Genomic DNA, 23723 nt, shown 5'->3' with positions numbered 1-23723 from the left:
AATTACAGCCACTGCTGAATGCTATTCACGCCACTCTCATATTTCGAAACGAGTCACGTTTTTCGAACCTATTTGCTACGAACCCCATACAGAAAAACTTCAGTGTCGTTTTAGACAGTCTCTCTGCATCTTGTAACTCTTCCTCAGTCTCTGCCGCGCCCTCCCTGTATCTTCGTCCATGTGATCATTCCATTATAAGTCTTGATTGAGCAGAAGTTAGAGTACTCTATATCTACAACCTCCTGCATCACATGGAGAAACAGGGTGAGCTTAGTTAATGCATGATGTAAACTACGCTACTCCTACAACTCACAGGATGATTGAAATAAGGGACAGCGACAGTGTTTCTTATTGACTAAATTGTGGAAGAAATCGCAAGATATCGAAACTGGAAGGGTTTTCGGCACTGTGGAGCATTTAAAAACACCTGCCAGAAGGTGATGGCCTCTACATTTAATCTCTCCTTTTGCAGTGATGGAATAACAGATGTCTAGGTCTTCCATTTCGAAGAGACCAAGATCATTGATTCCTCAAATTACAGCCATGTACACACTCGCTGTTTCTGTGCTGGCTATCCCCAGAAGGTGTTGCTCCCTCTAAGACTGTCTCTATCTCAAACAAGTGGTGTCAGATACTCATTATGTGGTAATCAGCAGCACACCAGTGGATGGATGGGATGGAAGAGACACCGTCAGTGTGGGAAAATGAACTGTAATAACCGCCACAGTTGATAGTGAGATCAATTTTAGCAGTTTTTTTTGGTAATTTCAAAACCAATCAATGACACAGCAATATGCTTCCAAATTTCTCTATCATTACTAATCCACCCTTCCACTATTTTGCGTATACATTATACTAGACTGCGAATGTAGATAGACGACTGTGCAGTATGTCCATTCATAGTTAATTCAGAAACGTATACACCAAAGTATACCAGACAGCGTCCTATACTGGTGCAGTTAGGTTATCTACATATTTCTAGCGCTTCGATCATAGTGTGCAATTTACCATAACGATTGCCCATCTATCCAACGTGATATCTTGCTAAACAAATTTGAAGATTTTGGTACACGAGGAGTTTGCAAAGAAAAAGAAAAAATGGTTTTGGTCTTATCTCCATAATAGAAGTCAGGTATTAGAAATTACCTCAGCCAACATTAAAAACAAAAGCATCAGTTACTAAGGGGGCTCCTGTGAAGGATGGCCGTTCATAATTTTAACAATATGTCTTGATTATTTGTGGTTTCCTGTTAGATCTGTATTAAAAAATGACAATAATTAGGTGATGAATGCTTGCTTGACAAAATTTGGACGGCGGCGGATGGTACGGCGGTGGTGTGGGGCGCTGCGGGTAGCAGCGTGGATTGCGGTGATCAGCTGTTGGCGGTTGCAGCGGCAGAGGTCGCTGACCGCGGCAGGCAGCAGCGCAATGTGTTGCACTGTAACTTCCGTTGGTGCCTATAAGCGGAGGTTACAGAAGGGGCGATGCAAAAATCACAAGAGGGTGGGGAAAGGGGTTAACACTGGTGGAGCACTTCACACGCATATTTTGTTGCTTACATCTAACGGTTTTACTCTGACCTCGAAATAACAGCATAAAACAGACCCCTTAGCATCACCTACAACAACACACACAGGAATTCTTGTCTGCACGCAAATCAACTTACAGGGGTAAAACAAATCAATTCTCTTTCATCATCAACAAAACTTCGCTGCCCTCCTGGGGTTAACAGCCGATGTCATCTCGTAGCATCATGCATTGAGTTAACAAATCAAAGAACTACCACTTATGAAAAACAGAAGACATCGACAGAAAAAGAATAAATGGTCGGCAATGACGCACAGATGAAAGAGATAGGTAGGCGATCGGTTTATAAAGCCGAAAATTGAAAGAATAAACTGATCAGCTGGGCACTCTGCAGGCACCAACAGCAATGTGTAAGGCAAACGGCCCTGGAGGAGGGAGATAGAGAGTAATTGTTGAGGTGGGAACGAGCAACTCAAAGCAACCCCGTGGAATACATGGGCAAGTAAGACATAGGGCGAATACATGTTGGGGGTGAATTATTGCAAAATTCCTAAAATCCCGGAAGTAATAGGGTGAACTATGAAAAACAGGGGCGGGAACTACCGCAATAAAGTATAATAAACTACTATAGTGTAGTAGTACAATCTTCAACAAGATAGCGCAGTACCGCACTTGGGCAATGATGTCACGTCATGGAGCTAATCATCCACAAACAAATGCTTATTTCAGCGGGAGCTTCCATCTTGGAACATCGTGGGTGTGTTTGTTTGAATAAACAAACAGGTGTCTCTCACTTCCTAAACGCACAGCACGGCACTGTACCCAAATGAGAGCAGTGTCGATTTTCGTGCTCTGTGCGACAGCACACCGCGCCGCTCTTCTAACCGGTGCAGCCCATAGGTTCCTGCCACGCCCACTCAGACCTCACCATCTGACACTCACCCCTCTACTCGCAGCACACCACCCTCATCGTGCTACGGTTTCCCCACCCCACCGACTCAACATACCTCTCCATTAGCAGGCACCACTTACGAACTCTCTACCCACATTCATCCTAATGACATTTGTGGTTTATCTGTCGCCGTTAGTGGTGATACCGCATTAGTGCTACTTGCGTGTGACGATTCGTGTGACTCATTAGGTGGTGTGTCACAACGTGTAGTGAAGCGTTTCAAAATCTCTCGAAGTGCTACGTGTGGCAACTTATGTGCTTACGTTAGGCCAAGTGGAAAGGTGATCATTAGGTTCCCTGCCGACGACACCCTTCTACACCAGCGCTCCCGCACCGGCCGACGACGAAGACGCTTCAAGACTTCAGCAACAACATTCCAGGATTTGCTCCACGCTCTCCTCCCACATGGCCCGTGCCGTTAGATGCGGAGTCACTCACTGTAACCCACTTAAACTCTCACCAACCCCCCCCCCCCCAACTTCGGGTATGTACTCCATACTGCAGGGGGGGAGGGGGGCTATGTGACGTCGATCCGATCCCCGGATATATAGGCCAAAACATCATATGTGTATTATGTCTTCGAGTTGATCTTTGTATTTGTATACTTCCGGGACCTCAGTTCCCGCCTAGTCTTCGACCTGTACGTTTGTAGCGTAATAAAAGTATTGATGATTGGAAGAGAGAACCGTGGTCATTACCTACCACCTTGATATCTCCTTCAAGGTCACAAAGCTTGATTATTTCATTGGTTTTTGACAACAGATGAGTTAAATGTGATTCTACGTGCTTCAGAAAGATATTCAGCTTTCCTGAGGGAGCTCTGTGAACAGTAATTACACAAACAGACAGAGTATTAACATGGAGTTCAATGAAACAAGCCTCAAAATGTTCATCAGCACAATCATTTCTTACATTTATAGACTTGTACATTATATTATTTTTAACACACATTATAACTCCATCTTCATCTGGCTCAGCTGGTGGCAAAAGGATATACTCAGCATTTTGGAACGGATTATGTTGACATTTTTAGCTCTTAGCAAGATCTGATTTGATGAGAGCCTTGTTTAGTGTTGCAATTCCATGTAATCAGTGTATAAGGTAATTTTATATAAGGACAGCACTTCTAATTGGTATTCTGAGGGAGTAAATAGATATGTATGAACCAGAGGGATTTGATGATGGCACAGGATGAGTATGTAAATTGCAGAAGAGCCTGTACAGTTTAAAGTAATCCTCTGAATTTAATTTACTGAATGTAATTTAAAGAAGAGCTATTCAGATCCAGGTACATTCTATGGTGTGAATCTGGTCCTCCTGTTTCATGTTGATGATACATTTATTGAAAAATTGCCAAATGTTTTCAGGTCACTACACAACATGTTGGTTCCTTCCATGGATTATAAAACACGAAATTTCACAAATGTATTCAAGTAAATCAGTCTGCATACATGAACAGAACTTTAGAGAAACATGGTGTGAGAAATGAAAAACTATTACTTTTATCCATTGAACCAGGATCAACATCATAATAATAATTCTGAATTCTGTTGAGAAATAGTTGGACATTTGGTGTATTTAATATGAGTTACAAGAACTGATTTTTCATATGCTGTTAATGTTACATTAATGGTTCAAAACTCACCAATAGAGATACATTTTTCATATGTCAAATTAATACTCAAGGTGCTTAAATCAGTAATTACTGATGGCATTAAGTTAAAAAAAATGAAGACTTTAATACTGAAGCTATAGTGCTGTTGATCATGATGGAGGCATATGTACAAGATGACCAAAAACTGACATTCTACTCAAATTTCATTGATGGCCAATTATGTGGAAATGGAGACAAAATGTGTGGCTGCAAGTGAAACTTTCAAATCACTTGTATGGTTGCAAAGCTACAGATAATGATCCAACTAGTTGGTATAGTGTTTACTTCATCATAGATATAAAACACTACAGGAGAGTATGGAAGTATCAATGCTTATTCAATGTTGTTGTAGATATGCACACTAATCTTTGATTCACTGGTTTTCAAAGCGCTGCATATTTATATGTATATGACATACAAAAATTGCTCATATCTGAAAATATAGATACACCTATCAAGTTTTTGCTACATTCTACAAATCTTCAATCTATGTGACCTTGGTCACCCAGCACACCTCCAAATCGTAATCCAGTTCTTTAGATATGTTCACTAGCTTGTTTCTGTCAATGTCCATCACAACAGGGGTGATGTGTACCTGCAGTTCTTTCAGTGTTGTCGGCATTGAAGGTAGATGAACTTTGTCCTTCATAAACTGTTGTGCCTCGCCGATCTTTCAAAGTGCCGCCGCGCAGTTACGCCCGTCCTCTACATGCGGCGCTGTCTGCCAGCGATGCAGCAGCCGCGCCACCTAAGCGGCCAGCCAGCCAACCGCCGCTTGACTTGGACTCAGTACTGATTTGAATGTTACCGTGTAGACATGTCTTATTTTGTCTACTTGCTCTGTGACTTATATGTGTTGTGTCGTTTTTGAAATATGTGTGTTCAACTTGACATTATGACAATTGGCTACGAGGTAGTGGATTTTTCCTTTTCATCGTTGACCCACAGGTTTCTATGGCTACTTTAGAGCAACTATTGCAAGGTCTCATTGAACAGCAGACGCTTCTCATGTCGATCATTAGCGATTTCGTCGCGGCATCAAATGCGGGGATGTTTCTCGTCGTTGTCTATACCTCATTTTCCTCATTACGACGAGATGGTGGAAGACTGGCCTGATTACGAAAAACTTATTCGACAGCACTTCTTGGCGTTTCATGTCACGGACGAACAAACATGTAAGTCTCTGTTTCTTTCATGGATTTCACCGTAACTGTATCGGTTGTTGTCGCAATTGGCTCCTTTGAAAGATCCTGCGTCTTTGTCCTTTGCTCAAATGTGCTCACTTCTGTTCATTTTCAAAAGCAAACGCATGTGGTAGCCTCTCGTGTTGCCTTTTATCGCTGTCAAAAACAACCCGAATCAATCCTATCGCGGTTGGGCTGCTGAACTTCACGGCCTCTGTAGAAAGTGTCAATTTGTTACTGAAGTTCACGAAGAATCCTACGCTGATTCTACGATACGGGATGCTATTATCCGGTCGCCGCCCGACAAAGAAGTTAGGCAACGTGCCCTTCAGTTGGCAAATCCGACTATGGATGAAGTCCTATCCATCGCTAAGTCGTTTTGAAATTTCTCTCGCTGCTGGAGCGCAGATAGAGGCGTGGGGTGACGTCGGGGACATACAACCTCTGTGCGCTGTTGACGACGTGTGCGGCGTGTCACTGCCGGCCGATGTGGCCGCAGTGCGCTCCCAGGCACAGCCTTGGCCTACCCGTAAACAAACCTCTAAGAAACTGTAGCAAAACCCCCGGCAACTTCCTTCATGTCCGCGGTGTTTTGCGAAACATTCACGGGAGGATTGTCCCCAACGTTGGGCCTTGTCACAATTTCAAAAAGGTTATGTCATCCTTTTGCAAATCCGACCGCATACATGATGTTCATGAACATGACGCTGATTCTGATTCTGTGTTGCCTGTCAATTGTACTTCTTCCCTTTCAGGGAAGTTATTCCTCACGGTCCAAATACTTGGTCGAGATGTACGCCTGCAGGTGGATGCTGGTTCTGGTGCCGCTATCATCAATTCTCAGACGTATCTTCAGTTGGGTTCTCCAATCCTATGACCTGTCACTCGGCAATTAGGACGTACAATACAGATTTCTCTCTTGGGAAAATTTAATGCTGAGGTATCTTACAAATCCGTCGTTCGCACTGTTCCCATATTTGTGGTCGACCAGAGTAACGCAGAGAATCTTTTTGGGTTCGATGCCTTTCGCGTTTTTGGGTTCTCCATTGATGACTGTCAAAATCGTCTCTGATGCTATTCCTTCTGCTTAATTGGATTCCTTGTCAACGACATTTTTGTCCCTTTTTTCCCCTGGGCTAGGCCGTGCAAACGACTTTGAAGCTCATATCATGCTAAAACCCACTGCTCGGCCTAAGTTTTTTCGGGCTCAGCCCATTTCTGTGGCCATTCGTGATCGGGTAAAACGGGAACTGGATCGTCTCACTACTTCAGGGGTCTTGCTTGCTTCCTGTCACTTCCAGTGAGTGGTCCTCTCCCATCGTTGTCTTTGCTGAGCCCAATAGGGATATTCGTCTCTGTGGCGATTTTAAAGCCACTGTAAATACTCAATGCCTCATCGACACTTACCCTACGCCCCGACCTGAAGAATTGTTCACTAAACTTGCTGGAGGCCAGTATTTTTCTAAAATTGACCTGTCAGAAGCTTATCAACTTCCTCTCGACGCTGCTTCCCGGCAGTTTCTGGTCCTTAACACGCCTTTCGGCCTGTAACAATATCAATTGCCATTCCGGTTTGCCAGCGCCCGTGCTTTCTTTCGACGATTCTTGGAACAATTATTGCTCCATGTCCCTGCGTGTATCAATTACATGGACGACATTGTTGTCGCTGGCTCTACCACTGAAGAACATCTTCAGGAGATCCACACACTTTTTCATGTCTTACAGACTGCCGGTATTAAGTGTAATCTTCAGAAATCACAATTTTTTTTCAGGCATCTATCACATACTTTGGGTTCCAATTCTGAAGGGATGGTATTTGTCCACTTCAGCGAACTGTCGCTGCGATCGATGACCTTCCTCGCCCTACATCTGTTAAGGAACTCCAGGCTTTCTTGGGGAAAATAGCATACTATCACAGATTTTTACCGTCTGCGGCTTCAGTGGCTTTGCCGTTGCATCGCCTGTTGCATAAAAACGTGCCTTTTCACTGGTCCGTGTCATGCGATGCGGCTTTCCAAAAATTGAAGACTATGCTGAAACAGGTCCCGTGCCTGGCTACTTATCGACCTGGCCAACATCTCGTTCTTGCCACCGACGCCTCTCCGTATGGGGTTGGTGCAGTCCTTGTGCACCATTTTTCTGATGGTTCTGAACAACCCATTGCTTATGCCTCCAAAACGCTCGCGGATGCCCAACGAAAATATTCTCAAATTGAAAAAGCTCTTCATAAGTTTGGCGTTTTTATTTATGGATCCAAATTTCATCTTGTTATGCACCACAGACCACTTGTTTCCTTGTTTCATCCATTGTCGCCGCTTCCCGACAAGGCTGCACATCGCCTCCAATGTTGGGCTCTTTACTTGTCTCGTTTCAATTATGAGATTCATTTCCGGCCGACAGTTCAACATGCGAATGCTGATGCACTGTCTCGCCTGGATGTCGCCGAGCAGCTGGTTGTGGATGGGTTCCCCATCACCGGGGACCGGCTGGCGGGTGCTAAGAGCTCTGACCCTACCCTCTCCCGGGTTTTACGCTGTATTCAGAAGGGTTGGCCAGATCGTCTGTCCGCTAAGACTTATGATCCATTGTGTAACTACTACGCTTTGGGCTACCGCCTCACGGCTAGGGATGGTGTTATCCTCCTTTCCACCGAAAAAGCTTCGCCGCGTGTTGTGGTACCTGCGTCTTTGCATGCTTCGGTCTTGCGCCTCCTTCACCAAGGACACTGGGGTGTCTCTCGCACAAAATCTGGGGCGCGCTGTCATGTGTACTGGCCCAGCATCGACTCTGAAATCGCACACATGGTTGCTGCCTACGGCCCTTGTGCGTCACAGGCCGCCGCCCTGAAGTCATCTTTGTCACCGTGGCCTTTGCCTGAGAAGCCCTGGGAGTGTATTTATGCTGACTTCGCAGGACCTTTTTTAGGTACTTATTGGCTACTCGTTATTGACGCCTACTCTAACTTTCCTTTCATTGCCCGTTGCATGTTACCTACCACTGCTGCAAACCACAAATGCTCTAGCTCGCATTTTCTCTTTGGAAGGCATTCCCTCTACTGTTATTACTGATAATTGTGCGCAATTTGCCTCTTCCGAATTTGAGCATTTTGTGTCCATCACGGCGTCATGCATGTTGCGGCCCCTCCATTCCATCCACAGTCAAACGGTGAGGCTGAATGACTGGTCCGCACATTTAAGGCTCAGATGAGGAAACTCCTGACTTCTTCTGCTGTTGATGATGCGCTTTTCCAATTTCTGGCTTCTTACTGTTTCACCCCTATGGGCAAACACAGCCCGACTGAGCTCTTACATGGCCAACAGCCCCGCACGCTACTTGATCTTCTGCGGCCTTCCACCTCACGTCCGCGGGTGCCTTCGCTTGGCTGGTTCACTGCCAGCGACTTTGTATGGATGTGGGGATATGGCAGGTGGCCAAATGGAGTCCTTGCCGCATCTTAAGACACAGTGGCCGACGCCTGTATGAAATACAGACGGACACAGGTGTTGCAGTGCGACATTTGGGCCAACTTTGGTCTTGTGTGCCGGCAACAATTGTTCCAAATGCCACTAAACCACCTTCGGCTCTACCTAATGCTCGAGATCTTGGCATCTCATTACTCACAACGCAGCCCTCTCACCATCTCGGTGCCAGCACAAGGACGGACGCCACCAGGAGACATGCCCATGCAGGAACTGGATGACCATCAATTCAAAGGGGGAAAAGTGTTGTGACTCGCTGATCTTTCAAAGTGCCGCCGAGCAGTTACACGCGTCCTTTACATGTGGCGCTGTCTGCCAGGGATGGAGCAGCCGTGCCACCTAAGCAGCCAGCCAGCCAGCCAGCCAGCCAGCCAGCGCCCGCTAGACTTGGATTCGGTGCTGATTTGAATGTTACAGTGTACACATGTCTTACTTTGCCTACTTGCTCTGTGACTTAAATGTGTTGTCATTTTTGAAATATGTGTTCAGCTTGACGATATAACATGAACCACAGGAAGAAATCATATGGTATGAGATATGGCAACTGAGGAACGTCACCCTGACCAGCATACTCATATCCAACAATGACAGTTCTGTTGAGAAAGATGTTGATAATTGTAATCCACTGAGGTTGAGGCCCACCCTGTTAAAAGATGAAAATCAAGGAGCCATCAGTCAGTTGTGGCTACAACCACAAGTGCTATACATTCAAGTACACAGAACCGGTTACTGTCTACCCAAAGAAGAGAAAAGGGCCATAAAACTTTGTCTTGGATATGGCACCAAAGACATCCCTTTCCAACTCTACACAGATATGTTGCAATTTAGTATCCCATATTCTCATATCGTGACAACTCACATTTCCTGACACATGGAAAATTACCGAGTTGCTGAATATGAATGACTCCATAAAATCATGTAGGATAGCTTGCTGCATTTGAGTACAAAACTAGAAGTGGTGCACATAGTCACTGGGAATCAGGTGTTTTAACAGTTTCAAAGGATAAGATTTGAAATGTGGACACCATCACAAAACATTCATAGCATTTTCTACAGGATGCCCAGTTCACGACTTGGGTGAATGTTTAATTTATGTGGGCTGTGCTCAAAGTTCTGTGTCACATGCTCCACTATTTCCTCTGAGACATGTGATCAACCTGTACCCATTTGCTTTATTCAGATAGCCATTATCATGAGACTGACATAACAAATGCAATATACTTTGACAACCAGGTGCAGCTTTTCTGTATTTGTGCACAAACACATGCTGAATGCTTGTAATTGAAAACATTTCAACAGAAAAAGTTCTTCTCCTGCATTGCTGCCATCTTGCATCCTCACATACCAGCCATTTAGCGCGCGTGTGAGCCATGAGGTAAGATTTTTAAACTTGGTGAATGTCTCAATCTTTTCATGTCCCATCTTTGTATGACATATACTAGTCAATAAATAGTGTTTGGAAACCCGATGGATCATTTAGGCTAGCCCTGTATTATGAAAAGCTCTAAAGAGTGTGCATCCAGCTGCATGCTGTAATACAACAGGTGAGTGCTTAGCGCATTCAGTCCAGGCTGCCTGCCCCAGTCTACACTGAGCCACTGCCACCACTGTTGCTAGGTCAACCAACCTCACCCATTGCCTGTGCCACCTTTGCAAAGGGCCACATTGTAGATATGATGAGCGAACACCACCCTGATTCCAGGCACCACTGCCGTGTTGCTGCTTTGTACAGCCACGTCATTTTTCTATCAACAAATGTAAGTCATGAGCTTTGCTTTTAGGGACAAGAGACTACCAGGATCTGATACTGCTTAAGACATCAGCAAGAGCTACCAATGAAGACCTTTTGTTTGTATTGGTGTGTGTAGTTGAACGTGATGCTCACCACAATGTCAAAGGGACACATGGACATGGAAACTGACACGCAAGGAAGGCTTGACCAACTGTGGGTGGAGAATAAAGATCTGCAAAGGCACCTTAATGAAGCCTTAATAAATGTGATGCCACAAAGCAGCACTGTGCCTGCAGCTAGCCCCACTTCCACATAAGTTATTCCATTGTACACACCATGCTAGTCCATATTTGCGATACTGAATAGTTTAATGTTTTTTGCTTCCACATTTCCGTGCTTCTTGCAGCCATTTCCATCCTGGCCTGTAATTCGTTGCAGTGGGTTCACTGGCAAAAATGTCAACATTTTCGTGCAAAATACAACATAATTAGGGAAACTGTCTGCATGGAGTGCTGAACTGATTATAGGAGTCACCAACTGTAAGTGGAAAGGAGAGGCATGTGCTTAAGTAAAATGTCCTTGCAAAAGGGCTAGTGGATAGATATAAAGGTAAGCATAATGTTAGCTACTTTCCACCCTACACTGAAATTCCAGAGAGGATTTAGAGCACTGTTGTGAGAGAATAAGAGCTGTGTTGTCATACATATGCACTAGGGGAAAGTAACAATCGGAGTAATATACTACTCAGCAAAGCAGAAGCTCATTATGGAGACTTCCCTGGTACAGAAAAACTGAGAGTTGAAAACAAATGTCACCTGCTCCAGATGGAATCCCAATTTGGTTTTTCAGAGTACTCTATGGCATTGGCCCCTACCTTAGGTTGAATTTATCATGAATCTCTTGCCCTGAACAAATCACTGAGTGACTGGGAAAAAGTGCAAGTAACTCCTATGTATAAGGAGGAAAATAATGGGCCCCTCCAAATTACAGACCAATATCCCTAACATCACTTTGCTGCAGTATTCTTGAAAATATTCTCAGTTTGAGTATAATAATATATATTGTTACACCCAGATATTTAAACAATGTGACTGTCAAGCTGTACACAACCAATGCTTTATCTGAATATTATGGGTTTGTTTTTTCTACTCTTACTTTACATTTTTCTACATTTAGAGCCAGCTTCCATTTATCACACCAACTACAAATGTGGTAGAAGTCACCTTGTATCCTCTTACAGTCATTACTCAGAACCTACCTGTGGATGAATCCCACAAACAAATACATCTACGTCTGCATCGTTACTGCTCAGTCTACCTTTAAGCACATGGCAGAGTAAAATCAATGTTAATATATATATAAATGTGCTTCGCCAAACGCACTGAGGGAGGCTGTGTGACTTGTGCTTCTGTGCTAGGAGTCTGACATTCATCGAATTTTCCACCAGCTTAAACTCCACTAAACAGGCAATCACTGCCAAACATTACTGTACTTGGTGCAAACAATAAAGTCATAAGGCTCCTGAGTGTTTGGTGTCAGCATGTGCCTGTTGTGGAAAGATCAGACATGAGACCAAACTGTTGCTCAGCTAACCTAATTGCTTACCGGGTGCACAAAGGAATGCAAATACAGGAAAAATGTATGGGAGTGGTTGTGCCACTGCCCCTCACTGCCCCTCACTGCCCCTCACTGCCCCTCACTGCCCCTCACTGCCCCTCACTGCCCCTCACTGCCCCTCACTGCCCCTCACTGCCCCTCACTGCCCCTCACTGCCCCTCACTGCCCCTCACTGCCCCTCACTGCCCCTCACTGCCCCTCACTGCCCCTCACTGCCCCTCACTGCCCCTCACTGCCCCTCACTGCCCCTCACTGCCCCTCACTGCCCCTCACTGCCCCTCACTGCCCCTCTGTAAAGTGAATCTAGTAAGAAGGTAGGTCTCTCAGGTGCCAAATGTAACTTTGCAAGGTAAAATCATTGTTAAGTCCTCCTTTATCACTGACAGTAGCACAAGTTAGTATTCTGTTCATTAAATCTGCTTGCAGCTGAGAACTAGAACTTCTGCATTGTAGACTGAGGGGACTGGGAAAAAAGGTAATTTAACAAACAGGTTCATAGAATGTGGAACTGAAAATAGACAGAAATAAGTGTAACTGCACATTCAAAGTGGTTTGGAAGCATGACCACAATTTTGTTGCCATTTTAGGCAATCATTTCCTATATCATTTTAAAGCCATGGTTAACTTCTGAACACAAGAAGTCCAAATTAAGGGAATGTCCACTATTTGGGCAATGTTCCCTCTGTAATGATGAAAGGGAGTCTAGAATGAATGGCCACGTTCTGACAACCCATTAAACCACATATCACACCATTGAAACTAAAAAAAAAATTTGGGTGTTACCAGGAAAATTGTTTGTATACAGGTAAAGGAGGATTCATTAACAGGAGTTATTTTCTTGGTGGACCCATTAACAGTAAATGAAATTTTACATGGCAAATAGATGCATATGAAGTTCAGTTTCTCAAATGAGTTTGACAGAAGAGTGCACATTTTTACCAGTGAGTATAGATAATTTTGGAAGCTGAGACTTCAAAATTCCCCAGATGCAATATGTGCAAAAAGCATGAAGTAAGTTCTGATGAGAAAACAAGATACCAAGAAAACAGTTACATCACCAGTACAAGCATAAATTGAAAAGAAACTTGAACACCCATGTACAGTAGATTGGGAGATATTGTGCCCCATTCTAGCTAAATTTGGAAGTTTGCATGAAGAAAAGAAACAACTTACAGCATCCTCCTTAATGTAATGTGAGATTCTACAGGTGATGTTACGCCTATAGCCATGGAACATTATCACTTACCTTATAACTTAGTCTGTAGTAGAGAAAAATATTTTAGGTATTCTAGAGGAGAGGGTAAGTCAATCTTCTTTCAGCCCCTGGGCTTAACCTATAGTGGTTGATACAAAGGAAACCAGTAATGGAGATAATGATTATTTTATTGATCCAGGCAATCATAGTATTGTACAGTTGTACATATATTGGATAGATAGGTCAAGAGAGCATATTTGCAATCAATTTTTACAAATTGATTTTTACATTATTTTGTGGTGAGGAAATTATCTATCTTTAACAAAACAGTAAATACAAATGTTGTATAGTAAAATACAAACAGCAAATACAAATGTAATAGTAAAATAATCTAGTATATTTCATAGACATGCACAGCACATAATAATCCAGTATATTTCCTAGACAGGCACAGTATACAATTTTCAGACCTAATTGAACATTTATTATAAAATTGTTAACAGTTTTAACCCCTTTTAAAAAAATGATCAACTGCATAAAAGCATTGGTCCAAGAGATATTTTTTAACTTGTGTGAAAGCTCTTGGTTCCTTTGTTGCTTTGATCTCATTTAGTAAATTATTATACATTTGTATCCCAACATTTAAAAAAACTTTTTTGGTAGCAGGTAGTTCTGGACTGAATCATATGTAGGTCAGATTGCTGCCTTGTTGCATAGTTATGAATATCTCCATTGAATTTTAATGTGTAGTCATTGTTTAGTAGGTGTGACTTGAAAAATGAGATGGTATTATAAATGTAAGCAGGGGACAGTGTCATAATACCATTTGTTTCAAAATGTTGTCTGCATGATTGGTTATGTCTTAGGTTACATATTAAGCGTATTGCCTTTTTTGCATTTTGAAAATATATCTATCCCCAGGTGAGTTCCCCCAAAATATGATTCCATACTGTAGAGTGGAAGTGAGCATAATATACATGTATGAGAACAGATTTTGACTGATTTTTTGAGTATCTGTAAAACATAACACACAGCTGATAGCTTTTATGAGATATAATTTCTGAGAGTCTTAAGATTTTCTTCAAGCCATATGCCAAGAAACTTGACAGTCCACACACACAAACTCTTGGTTATTTAGTCACATTGGGCATTTCTTGTTTTTGGGATGAGAGTCTGAAAGTTGATATACATTGTTTTCTGTATATTTATAATCAGTTTGTTCTCGTTAAAACATTTGAGTGACAACATAAGTAGTTTAATTTTTTGGTTGTGGTCCTCTGTATCAGTACCTGTACACCTACACTCATGTCATCAATATATAGAATAAACATTGTGGGTCCCAGGATTGAGCCTTGTGGCACACCATATCTAATAGGCATTGTGTTAGATAAGTGGACAGTACATTGATAGGTGGTTGTATTCTTTTTTTCCAAATTAGTTTCAATTATTTGTAATGTGTTTGACAGGTAAGATTCTAACCATTTGTTTGCAATTCCTCTTAGACCTTTATTTGTTAGTATGGTATGGTCAATTACATCAAAGGCTTTGGATAAATCTAAAAAGATAGCAGTAGAGATTTCATTATTATCCAATGCTTTTAAGGTTTTGTTGCTATACTCATAAATAGCTGTGATACTCGTCTTTTGTTTTCTAAAACCATGTTGGTGTTTCGTTAATAAGGATAGTTTTAGTAAACTCTTCCAATCTGATGTAAAATAATTTTTCAAATATTTTTGAGCATGAGCTGAGTTGTGCTATGGGCCTGTAATTGGCTACATCATTTTTAGGGCTGTTTTTGTGAAGTAGGGTGATTTTAGAAGTCTTTAGATAAGGGAAAACTCAATTTGTAAAGGATGCATTTATTATATGAGTTAGAGATTCTACAATGGATTCTCAACATTTCTTTACAATTAAATCAGGAATGTTGTCACGGCCACTGGAGTACTTATTCTTTAGTCCTTTTATAGCTGAAAGTACTTCAGTATTGGAAACGTTGCGAAGAACATTGATGCCTGTACTGATATGGTTTCCATTAGTATTTGGTGTTGAGTATTTGGTCTGTGGCAGTTTTTCTTTATCAGGTTTTCTGCTATTTTGCTAAAATAGTCATTAAAACTATTTACTATTTTGCGGGGATCTGATGTGACTTCATCATTTAGGTTAAGTTTTAATGTTTTGTTCATAACATGCTGCTTACCATTTGTTTCATTTTTTACAACTGTCCACAAGTGTTTCATTTTATGATTACTCATTTATAAATTTATCAGTGTATAATTTTTTTGCTTGATGGATTACTTTTCTGTAGATTGCAAAATATGTTTTACAATATGACCTAAACTGCTCATAGACTTCATGGTGTTTCATGTGATTAAGTCATGCTTTTTTTTTTTTTGCTGGAGATCCTTATCCCTTTTGTTACCCATGTGTTTGTTTCTGATTTTCCTGGATTTCAGTGGAAATGCAGTATTGAAGTGGTAGAGAAATGTTTCATGGAAGGAATTAAATATGTAGTTTACATCATTTTCTTTATTGCATTTCTGTTAGATACAAGAACCTTCAATAAGTGCATGAAACCAGACACTTATCCCCTTCCCAGGACTGATGACACTTGGCAAATGGAAATTATTCACCATCTTAAATAAGTGCTCTGGCTACCATCAAATTCCTATAACTCTGACAGATTTGCAAAAGACAGATATTGTTGTGCCCTGTAGGCATTACAAATACCTAAGGATGCCCTTTGGCCTCCAAAACACTCCTGCTATATTTTATCATTTTGATGATTTACATTTACAGTGTTTAAAGCTGATCATGTGCCAAACGTGAAACTGAACATAAACGAACCATTGAAGGAAATGGAATCTGTGAAAGTACATGCAAGAAATCATCCCTAGAGAAAACCAGAAGAAATGACGATAATCAGAAACACAAGCAGGGCCAGATTCTATGATATGGAGACAGCCATGGATGTGAAATAGTGCAAAACATGGCAAATACACAAGACAACTTTGCAGCTCTAGGCCACATCCAGCCTAGAGTCCATCTTTCTGTTGTGGTGAAGCCGTGCATGCAGGATTGTGACTTTCTCATCCGATGACTGTGTCGTTATTATGGGAGGTTCATATGATGTAGCAAGAAATCGAGCAAATGATGCAATTAGACATATGAAAATGGTATTTGGTGAACAATTGTTAACATTCCATAGAGGCATGATCTTATGAAACAGTATATTGTGAACCAGGAAGTTCATAAAACAAATAAGATTAAAGCTCTATGTAGAAAATTTCAGAACGTGTCTCTGGTAGATGTCAGCTATCTAGAAAGGGAGCTGCAAACATCTCATGCTCTGCACATGAACAAAAGAGGCAAAAAGATTGTTGGTAGCAAAATTATTGAGGAAGTCAGGCAACATTGTTCAAAAAGTGCTGAAAAGAAGTCCATTGCCATGGGGTGTAACAATCCACTTCAACAAAACCTGCCACAACACCAGCCATTGCTGGCAAGCCAGGGAAACTTGTAAAGCCTGCTGGCCTCATTGCTAGTCCAAAATTATCCTCTCAGGTCCAGCAGGTAAAACTTAGCCTTAAAATCATACACCAGAATCTTGGTAGTCTTAGAAATAAGCACAATGTTCTAGATGTAATTTCGTGGACTGACAAACCCAATATATTAGTTGTAACTGAACATTGGTACAATTAAGCTGTAAGCTCTAATATGCATTAGTCAACCACTGTGTATGAAATTCTGCACAGCCTTCAGTAGAAAAGACAAGACTGTGGTAGGTGTAGCAATTTTCACTGTAAATGAAAGTAATTCTAATGTTGTTGATGTGAGTGCCTTCTGCTTGGAAGGAGTCTCAGAATTTGCTGCAGTAAACCTAAAATGGGGTTGAGATAACATAAGTTATAGGTGTTTACAGACCACCTGCAGCAAATAGATACCTTTTTTGTAAATCTTTCTGACTTGGTTGTATATATAGACACATTTTCTGGGCCAAATGGTCATGTAAATATTATAGTTACAGGGATATAAATATAGATTTATTAACAAATGATGTCAGCACCAAAAAGTTACATTGCCTGTGTGATGAATTTAACCTGACCCCACTCATCTGGGAACCCACTATAGAAGTTGGCAATAGTAAAACATGACTTGGCAACATAATAACAAACATGACCCACCTATCCCACAGTGCATCAGTTTTAAAACTAGCCCCCTCAGATCATCATGCAGTACAGCTTAAATTGGAGCTCCATGAGGCCCCCACTGTCACCACCAAGCAACAGTTTGTAACTAAAAGAATAAAGTACAATGACAACATAAAATAGACTAAAATGCATGCTAGCACAAATAAAATGGTTTGCAAGTGGTAGATTTTCTTATGATAGCTTTGCTGCTGACTTCAATTACTGTTTTGAAACCATATGCCTAGTTGCAATCACAAAAAGAAACAAACAAAAAATATAAACAAAAATATTTGGGCAAATAGTAATGTCACTGGAGTGAGGGAAAAATTAAAACTACTCCACAGTGCAATGCTGAATAATAGAGATATTCCTGAGCTAAAGGAAGCTTTCAAATATATCAAACACACTATAAGGACTTACTCACACAGACCAGGAGCAACTATGCAACAAATAAGCTTCAAAACTCACATAATGTAACTGCTGGCATCTGGGCACTCATAAACAGTTTTAGAACCTGCAATGACAAATCCTGTATGGACTTTACTAGTAATCAGAATGGCATGCTCGTAAAAGACCAACTGGAAATTGTAAATATTTTAATCAATATTTTTCTTCCTTAGGGGAAGCCATAAATGACAAACATAAAAACATGCACTACAGTTTTTAAGGCAATACATGTGACCATAGTATATATCTATCCCCCCACAAACTGTGCAGATATAATGGGCATCATTAGCCCTCTAAAACCCTCTAATTCAGCTGGGCATCATGGCCTAAATATCAATGTTTCAAAAATCTGTAGCCAAAATGTCTCTGTACCTCTGTCTGTAGCAGTAACAATATAATAGAATCGGGCACCTTTCCAGACAGACTAAAAATAGCACAGGTAACACCCATTTTTAAGAAAGGTGACAACAACGAAATAGAAAACTACAGACCAGTCTCAATGCTTCCTGTCTTTCCAAAATAGTTGAGAAAGTTATATACAACAGGATTATAAACTTTCTTAACAAACACAACCTGATGTTTGTAAATCAAAATGGATTCCTAAAAGGTAAATAAACTAGCACTGCAGCTGCTCAACTAATTGAAGAGGTGTTGTGGGTATCGAAAGCAAGGAACATGTGTATACCTAGACCTGGAAAAGTCTTTGATTGTGTGAATGTTGACATCCTATTAGACAAACTGTGGAACATGGGAATTTGAGGCATTGCTTATGACCTAATAAAGTGTTATATGAGCAATAGAAGACAGTTTGTTCTACTTAAAATGGAAAGTGGTGTCTACAAATCAGAGATCACTTGCATAAAATATGGCGTGCCCCAGGGCTCGGTGTCGGGCCCCCTTCTGTTCTTGATCTATGTAAATGATATTAAAGATTGTACTTTAAATTCCAAAATTGTGCTGTATGCCAATGACATGTCCACTGTGTGTAAAAAGGAATCATGTAATGAACTAGAGGCCGAGTATAATAATGTGACAAAAGATTGTTCAGTTTTTTAATGAAAGCCATTTAAATGTAAGCACCAGTAAAACATATTTGATGGAGTTTAACAAAAGTAGTTTTAATAATGATATTAAATTTTACATTGGCCATGAATTGGCAAAGAAAGAGTCTAGTGTAAAATTCCTTGGCATAACAATCCAAAGCAACCTGAAATGGGACACACATATTCACTCCCTAGCAACTAAGTTGTCAAAAAATATATTTGCAATCAGTACTATTAGCAAGTTCTGTAGAGGCACTGTAGTCCTAAAGACTGCATACTATGCTCTTTTCTCCTCTCACTTGAACTACAGTATTGAAATTTAGGGGGTAACAACCAAAGCTAATCTAGATAAGCTACTCATTCTGAAAAAAAGGGGTGTGAGAATAATCTGTGGAGCAAAATATAGGGAATTTTTTCGAAACTTGTTTCCAAAAACAGAGGTGTTAACTGTTATAAACACATATATTCTAAACGCCATATTGCTTGTGAAAAGACTGCACCCAAACACTTATTCAGATTTCTACTGGTACAATACTTGAAATAAAGAAAGCTTTGACATTGGCAACCACAGAACAGCACTTTAGAAAAAAGGGGCCTCAGTGCGCAGGTATAAAATTAGCTAATGCACTGCCTAGTCCAGTCATGCCTCTTCCTACAATTAAACTGAAACATCAGCTTAAGCAATTTTTATTAAAACACCCTTTCTACACATTAGAAGAGTACCATACTTACAGGAAGAACAACAAATGCTTTGTGAAATTATGTGAATAGAAATCAGTAAACATCTTATTGTAATTTTGTTGTAAATTAATGACATATTCAGAAGAATGTGACTTGTGTATTGTACAAATAACTTTAATCATTACCTTTTTTTTTGTACACGTGCAGTGTACCATTTGATGTTAAATAAAGCTCTTCTTCTTCTTCTTCTTCTTCTTCTTCTTCTTATTATTATTATTATTATTATTATTATTATTATTATTATTATATAGCCTTTTAAAGTATGATGGGAAAACATGCAGATTTACTGAGAAACATGCTAACTCATGTTAGTGACACTAATGTAAATTAAAAATTAGAAAAGTGCAATTTTGCACAGTCACAAGTGTACTATCTAGGCCACACAATTCTTACAGGTTGTGTATGACAAGATCCACAGTTAACAGATACAGTGAATGATTTTCCAGCATTGAGGAACATTTTAAAAAATGCAAACATTTCTTGGATTAATAAATGAATATTGTTGTTTCATGGAGAACCGTGCAGCCATTGCAAAACCACTCACAAAATTCAAAAAAAAAAAAAAAAAAAAAAATTGTGTGAAATCTTATGGTACTTAACTACTAAACACACACACACACACACACACACACACACACACACACACACACACACACACACACACACACAAATTACTAAAGAAGGGAGCTCCTTTTTTCTGTACAGTAGTTTGTGAAAGTGTCATGTTAAAACTGTAAAAAATTCTTGTAAGTTCTCCTGTCATAACTTATCTGGATTTTGCATTACCTGTTATTATGTTGTGTGATGATAGCAATACATCTGCCAGCTGCATTTTTAGTCATGTACAAGATGGTGAAGAGAAACCAACTGATTATGCATTATATCAGCTGAAACAACATGACCAAAACTGTAGCACCTCATAAAAGGAAACTCTGGTACTTACTTTTGGTAGTCACTTCTTTCGGTGTTACATATACTGGTTCACAGTAGTTACAGATCATGCAGCTTTACAATGGCTTTTGAGTTTAAAATATCCTGGCACCAGACCTGTCAGATGAGCCTTAAAACTTAGTGAATATGACTGCATAATCAAGCAAAAGGCTGGCAGTAGGCTAAGTAGGAAAATGAAGATCCTGCAAGTGGACAATGTGCTTATTGAGAAATGAGAAAGGGTATAAGAAACCAATACTGAGAGTAAGAATTGGGCTTCCTTACTGGGGTTTATTACAAGAGACAACTTTTACATAAGCAAAGTGGCACAACAACTGATAGGTCTGAGGAGAAACCAAAGGAAGGAACAAAGCCTTGGACATGCCTGTATCAGGGACACCAAAAGGAAGGAAGGCCCCTGGCACACTACACTTCAAAAATTCTGCCAATGGCACCTATGTGACCTGAGCCCCAGTGGCTGCCTCGGATGGGCCACTTGGATTTGGAGAGCAGATCATAGTGCCAAAGGCTATCCGTAAGTGCCTCCTGAAACAGTGTCACAATAGCATACAGTTACAGCCTTGTATTTAACACTTGGGTATGCTCTGTGGCACCATACTGCCAGTATGCTACACTTTGGGTATCACCAATGGCACCTGCACAGGCCAGCCACCAGAGGCCTCTTTGGCTGGGCCACTTGACTTATGTACATGGAATGGCATCTGCCACACTGTCTACCAGAGCCCTCCTTTCTATAAATGCGGCACAGCAGACACTCACCCTCATATTGTTTCCATATGTATTGTCAGCAGATGCTTGTATTGGTTCCTGGATTGTTTCTATATTTGGGTCTATGTTCTCAACTGTTGTTTACTGTTATGCGGGAAAAGAATAAATTATAGTTCATTGTGGCTTGCTGTTGTTTGTCTCTTACAGTACAATACAACTGATAACAGGTGTGGTGTTCACTTCCACATGCTCAGTATATTTGGCTGTTCCTTCATTTCTTCTGTCTATGGATTTAGTGCTTTATTCTGTCCTTGAGCAGCACCAGGCCACATTGACTGTGCAGGCTTCCATGCCATCAGTGTACCTGCTGCTTTTTTCCCCTTATGACGACGTGGCCAAAGACCAGGAGGCTTACAAGAAGCAGCTTCAGTGACACTTCCTTGCTTTTGGTGTCATTGGTGAAAACATATGTAAGGATTCACTCCTGTTATGGATTTCTCTTCAGATCTACCTGTTGTTGTACCAGTTAGCCCCACTCTGGGGACCAGCATTGCCTTCATTCGATGAAATGAGTAAGTTGTTGTCAAATTATCACTGTAAATGCAAGCATGTCATTGCGTCATCTGTACAGTTCTATAATTGTCATAAACAGCCTCATCAGACAGGCTTGGCCAGTCAAACTCCATGATCTCAGTTGTGAATGTTAGTTTGTTACTGTTGCTCATCAGGATTCCTATAGTGATTCTATTGACTGTGATGTCATCATTCAGTTGGCTCCTGACAAGGAGGTTTGTCAACATGCACTACAGGGCAAGAATCCACATTTGGCTGAAATGTTAAATATTGATCAATCTGGTGCTGCTTGTGATCAGATTGAGGCTTGGTGTGACATCACCAGGGTGGCTCCTATTCCTGGTTGGCAGTTAGTTCTCAGGGGGAGGACAATGTGCTAGCTGTACAGGTATGGCCTACACACTGCATTGGACAGTGATGTGCCAGACAACAGCAGCACTCTGCATTCACATCTTTCCCATACTTCTTTGTGCAACATGAGAGGGCATTGGGCTCTAAGCACTTGGCAACTTGCAACAGCTGTAGGAAAAAATGGCACATAGTGTTTGAGTGTCATTCAGAGCCCCCTCCTGTGGGCATAGACATGGATGTTAATTGTGTGTCTCCAGTGTTTAGAAATCATGACAAACTGTTTATCAAAGTGTGAATGATGGACAAATTGCTCAGGCTACAAATGGACATTGGTGCAGCCAAAACTTTACTGAACTCAGAAACTTATGTGGATTTGGGATCTCTGTTGATGTCTCTAGGTACTCGAGGTTTGGTAGGTTACAAGCAATGTATTGCAATTTTTGGGAAATCTATGGGTCCCATTATATACAAATCTGTGGTTCATTCCTGAACTTTTTGGGAGTGGAAGATGCTGGTATTGCAAATTTCTTCAGTCTGGATGCTTTCAATGCTTTTCGTTTTTCTGCATCACATATGCTGCACCTCATTTCCAGCCAGATCTCTTATCAGCACTTAGTGCTCTCTTTTCTGAGTTTCATCTCTTTTCTCAGATGCATCAGGTAGTGCCATTAATTTTGCATTACACATTATCCTGAAACGTACGGCATGGAAGCTCTGTTTGCATGTGTGCCCTATTCCAGTGGCTTTGCGTGATCAAGTAAAATCAGAATTGGAGAGATTGATGTCAGTGGTGTCATACAGCCAGTTACATTAAGTGAGTGGTCTACCAACCACATGACTGTTAAAAAAACTGATTGATCAGCTTTGCCTCTGCAGCAACTTTAAAGTTTCAGTTAACACTCAATCTGCCATTGACACCTACACTTCCCCTGTCGGACTGAATATTGGATAAACTTGCCAGAGGCCAGTTTTTCTCCAAAACTGTTTTATCTGAAGCCTATTTACAGGTTCCACTGCATGAGGAATCTAAATGGCTTCTTGTATGTGGCTAGTGCCTCCACAATTTTTCAACATTTTTTGGAACAACTGATGATGTCTATTACAAAATGCATCAACTATCTCAATGACATTGCCATGATTGGTGCATCCACAGAAAATCATATACATAACTTGTGCACCTTGTTGTCAGTCTTACATATTGCAGAGTTGAAATACAACCTGGGCAAGTCACACTTTTTTCACCCATTCATTGTGTATTTGTGATTTGATGTTTCTTGGGATGGTGTTAAGCCTTTACGTCAACTTGTGGCCACAGCCTCATCTCAGCCTCACCCTACAAACATCAAAGAACTCCAAGCATTTTAGGTAAAATTGCTTCCTG

The sequence above is a fragment of the Schistocerca gregaria genome, chromosome X (assembly GCF_023897955.1).
Source record: "Schistocerca gregaria isolate iqSchGreg1 chromosome X, iqSchGreg1.2, whole genome shotgun sequence".
NCBI classification, from domain to species: domain Eukaryota; kingdom Metazoa; phylum Arthropoda; class Insecta; order Orthoptera; family Acrididae; genus Schistocerca; species Schistocerca gregaria.
This window is presented reverse-complemented; position numbering follows the sequence as displayed.